The following is a 5377-nucleotide window of genomic DNA, read 5'->3' on the forward strand; positions in this document are numbered from 1 at the left end:
CAGCTTGATTGCTTCCAGCTATACCTTACCATTAGCCCACCACAAACTTGCTACAAATAAAAAATCCCTCCATTAAAATTTAAAGTAAATGGGAAAAACTGTTGTATCTCATTAAAAAGGCATTTCTGAAAGCTGGACAGAACTACTCGGGGCATGCTGTAATAACTAAATGAAATTTCAGAAAGTATTCAGGAATCTCAAGCTTTAGCTATAAGGTCAGGGTACCTTGCTCCACTATAAGAAACATTCTGGGTAAAAATAAAATTAGTTAGAAAGAGGAAGGCTGGAACTATGAGTAACCAAAGGAACTAACACAATGTGCTCCCCGAGGCTTCTGGGACAATTTTTCATGATTGCATATAGTGATAGGAGAAAAATCAAGACCCAGAATATACACAAAAGAAAGAAATGCATTGATATTATAGACTATACTGTTAAAAAACAACAACAACAAACTTAGTGAGCTGGAGGAAAGTGTACATGGAGTATGAAGGTGTAAACACCTGATGTAAAACTGCAAAAAGTAGCAACGTTAGTTTAAAAAAATGAATTCAATAAAGAGCTCTCTGTTGTTTTGTGACAGTTTTAGGAATGTGGCAGCACACCTGGGTTTAATAAGCCTCGTGTTCAGAAAGAATTTCTAAAAGCAGAAACTAAGGTGCAATAATAAAGAACAGATTTAGGCAGGTAGAGCTGCTGCTAATATGGTCACAAGTATTTGAGAGGAGAAAAGCCATGCCCTCATAAACGGAAATGAAATGTGTTTTTCACAGCGTTAAATGTTGAGCATTCAGAGAAGAAACAGAGAAACTTGCCTAACCCTAACCCCCTAACCCTCTCTGGAGTGGAGTGGAAAAAACAAATAACTGGTCATTAAGCTTAAGCTGGACAAGTACTTTAAAGTCAATACTATAGTAATGTATTACTACACTTTTTTGGTGGCTATACTTCCAGAGACAGAATAAAACAGGTTCAGGAATAAAACTATATGTTTCTGATTTAAGAAAAATGCAAGAGTTAAATCCATAAATACAAATCAATAAAAACCAATGCTGATGTTACTGTGTAGCAATTTCCTGTTAAAAATGTTCAAGAAGCATTAAACTGTTTGGCGCTTTCATCTTTTAATATTTAATGTGCTCATGTACTGTGAATGGAACCTGGCATTAAGATGGGATCCAGGGGGTACGTTCTTGTTAGATTTTGCCCCCTGATAGCATCCAGACAAAGAGCAATTCAGACGACCTCTTTGAAAAAGAAAAAATCAAGGGTCCAGTGTCCCCTGCCTGGGCCCCACGCTGAAGCCAGCCTGGGGAGCGAGCTTGAGTGCCCCAACCTGGCAACATGGGCCTGCCTTTGTTTGGGTCCACCACCCGCAGGAGGTGGTGAAGTGGTTGGCTGCAATGTGTGTCAGGTAGCACTTAAGGAGGCCCTGGCGGTGGGCAGAGCAGGTATGCTTGTATCATCTTGCTGCCTGTATGTTGTTTTTTCCCAGTAGACAACAACGTTGCTTCCTTGTACCTTCACATTGTGGATTGAGTCCTGATGTTGTTTACACGTATGTGCCAAATGACAGTTCAGGGTGCCCAGCCTTCTTGGAGTTACTGGGTGCAGTGCTGTGGGGGTACCTCACCTCAGAGGCTTCTAAGCTCACAAGAAGAACAAAAGTAAGAATGGGAGGGGTGTGGGAGTTTACCCAACTAGTCTACGTGTATTTTTTTGACTATGTTCTGTGGGGGATCCTGCAAGAAGATCTCAGATGATCTGAGAGGATGTCAGATGATCAGCCATCAGAAGATGGGTACACTGTACTGTAGGGAGATGGTCAGCAAGAGTACTCAGGTAGGTTTTGGTCTCTAAGTAATGCTCATTTAGTACCAAGGGGCATAAAGTGTAAAAAAAAAATCCCCCTAACCATCCCACCACCAGCAACTTGAACCGTTGACAAAAGGCAGGATAGCTCCATGCTTTCATGTTGTTTACCCCAAATTCTGACCCCCACCATCCGAGTCATCAGACCAGGCAGATTCCAATCTTCTAATGTCCGGCCCGTGTGAGTGGTGTGAGATTATTACACTGTTACATTATACCTCTGATTTAAGCTTATGAATCATTATGTAGTTTTAGGTTGCATTATACTCCTGAGTTAGAAGGTGAAATTATTAGATTGCTTAGGCTGATTTGTATTACATTAAACTGCTGATTTACTGTGAATGAATCACACTGTTCTATGGTACTTCATACTGCTGATTTATAAAGAGAATACTGTTTGCAGAGAATCATGGCCGTGCTTTTCTGATTGTAGAAAGAACAAAACATACGGCACAAGAAGCCAAGGCCGTAACCTAGGCTCACTGAGAGAGAAAGAATGTGAATGCTTAGTTCTGAGGGGGCTGAAGCTATAAGAATGTGAGAAACAGTCAGACACTTCGAGATTTTGCCGGACACCCTCCCGTTCACATCTCCAGTCCGGACGTTGGTAATGCTCAGTGTTGTATGGAATAAAGAGAATTGTATTGATTAAAGAGGTTGTTGATTGAGCATTTATACACTGAGTGTTGTTCTTCCTTCAGCCCAAAGATCAAAGAATTGGGATATTTAACAGTGGGTGTGATTGTAGCCTCGATATTCAGTTCTTATGCGGGGCACCTGGTGTGGCCTTCTGCTGCTGCAGCCCATCTGCTGCAAGGTTTGACCTGTTGTTCATTCATAGATGCTCTTCTGCATCCCATGACTTAGCAAGTAGTTATTTTAGTTACTAGTGTCTTGCTACAACTTCAAAGCAGTCTGGACTCATTAAGACTCATCAGAGCAGGAAATGTCATTTCAGTCTTGCATCATCTAATTGTGGTCAGCCTGTGAGAACTGAAGCCTCAGATTTCCTGTTCTTAGCTGACAGAAATGGCACCCACTCTGCTGCAAGCTTTGACATTTGTGCTTTCAGAGATGTTCCTCTCACCGACTGACTGTTGCCTTCTGATCAGGTTGAAGTAATCTGGCTATTCTCCTGATTTCTGGTATCAACAAGGCATTTTTTATCTTGACGACCACCACTCATTAGATATTTCCCCTTTTCCAGACCATTCTATGTAATAAACCCTTGGGATGGTTGTGTGGGACAATCCCAGTAGCTCAGCAGTTTCTGAAATACTCCAATAACCATGCTACATTCAGAGTCTTCCAGATCTTTCTGCCCCATCCTGATCCTACATTGAGGTTGTAGATAAATGCAATAAGTTGCTGCTGTGTGATTAGCTGCTGGATATTTGTGTTAATGAGCAGTTGAGCAGGTGTACTGAATAAAGAGTCATGTGAGTGTAACAATATTACCTCTTCGAGTGGAAGTAATAATTTCTCTTTTTTGTAGTGGTAATGGTCGGGGTGGTACTAACAGTAATGCATATTTAAATGCCAATTTCTTGCTTTTCCCTCTGTTTCCGGTGTTTTTGGTCAAAGCAGACACTTGGCTAAACTGTCTGTCTATTTAAAGTTAATTGTTCCATCTGCTGAGTTTTAGTGTCATAAATGCCTCACAGGGGCCAAAGAGATCCATCGAGCACTCCCTCGGCTCACTTTTACTGCTGATATAAAAAGGCTTTGATAGCTACATGTTTGTATCCACAGATGGTATGTTTTCTAATTGCTATGCACTCAGCCCGATCTGACCCTGAGATCACACTTGATGTGTTAAATGTGTTGTCCAGCATTGAAACTCCAATTCATCGCAGATAAGAATCAAAACGCCAGGTTTTTTTTTCCTACATGTGCAGCCTGAATGTTAATAGTCTGTACTGCCTCTGCTAGACATGTGAACCATTACATATATTTGGCTTTATCATACTGATTATCACATGGATCATATGTGACTGTTTAATACACAAATCAGTACAGTTTGCACCAACAGGAGTTGTGTTACAGATGAAGCGTCATCTGTCTACACTAGCATCGCTTGTTTCCATCTGCTGGGCCATTATGAATTTGAATTATTAGTGGCATCTGCACATTCCCAAATTGGTAAACTGAAGCCATCTGTAATTGTATTAACATTGGGGTTCTTGTGTTAGTTTATTTCCTGCCCCTTTTGATAAAACTAAGCGTTTAAATCATTTTTTTCTTCTTTGACATCCTCACGATAAAATGGAGCTGTTAGAAATACAGACAAAGACTGTAAAGCTGGTCTGAATCATTTATTTTGTTTCAAGTCACACAGAAATGTTTGGCTCTGAACTACATCGTGTGTGCAGAGTTACAATGAAAGAACAGCAATGAGTTTCCAGCTGTTGCAGCTCCTAAAAGAACCGTGCAATAACCATTATTTTTAAAATCAGGACAGAGAAACACTGTAAATGACACTATGGATAAGTCATTAAAAATATTGACATAAACGACACACCCACTGGTTAGAGTGGATTATCTGTACAGCCTTTGGCGTGACATAGCTAAGCTCTCCTGAATAACTCCTACTATTGGGTTGTCTGGGCCTCGTTCACTGACAACCTGAGAAAATCTGTTTTGAGGCAACAACGATGTTCTCTTAGCAACATGCCCCGTTAACTAAGGCACTAGTTTCCCTGTATAAACAAAGGAGGAAAAACACTTTACAGTACTCTGATACTTTTCCCAATCCAACTGTAGCACAGTCACTAGTATTCAAGTACCTGAGAGAATTGCCACATTGTCTTTCAGCACTCAGTAACAGTGGTTACACATAAGAATGCACATAGCACCAGCCGGGTACGTCTTCCTGACGAGAACACGAAACCACCCGTAAGCATCGAGAAATATAACAACCGTTCCTTCAGATACTTGTCTGGCTGTAAACGTTTAAGGCTTTAGTGATCATTTTCTTAATGTCTAGAATGGAAGGATTGTCCAACCACCGTCATTGTAAACCGGCGTTCAGCAGCTCACACGTGTCCTTTTACACCCGTTTTTGTGTATCTAAATCTGAATGGGCCGATTACTACAAAATTACGGGTATATTCTTCAAATACTTAGTGCTAAAAACTTAATGTTTCATTACAGACCCTGTAATCGACATATTTTCACTAAGATATAAATAGCAACTGGGCTACAACAAAGGGTGAAGAATTAGCAAGGGTGTAACGATTACAAAGCAAAACTCGAAACAGTGATCGAATCATCGGCGATGCCGTGTTGCATGCCCGTTTTCCTGTGCTGTGATCCTCATGCAGAGAAGTTAATGCCTGAAGTGTGGCAGTGTGGTGAAAGCTGTAACATTAAAAGACTGTTTCTGGTTATTTGTCCCCTTTAAAATAATATTATGTATGTATGTATGTATGTATGTATGTATGTATGTATGTATGTATGTATGTATGTATGTATGTATGTATGTATGTATGTATGTATGTATGTA

The sequence above is a fragment of the Haplochromis burtoni genome, unplaced genomic scaffold (assembly GCF_018398535.1).
Source record: "Haplochromis burtoni strain Fernald_Lab_line unplaced genomic scaffold, NCSU_Asbu1 Contig_241, whole genome shotgun sequence".
Classification (NCBI taxonomy): domain Eukaryota; kingdom Metazoa; phylum Chordata; class Actinopteri; order Cichliformes; family Cichlidae; genus Haplochromis; species Haplochromis burtoni.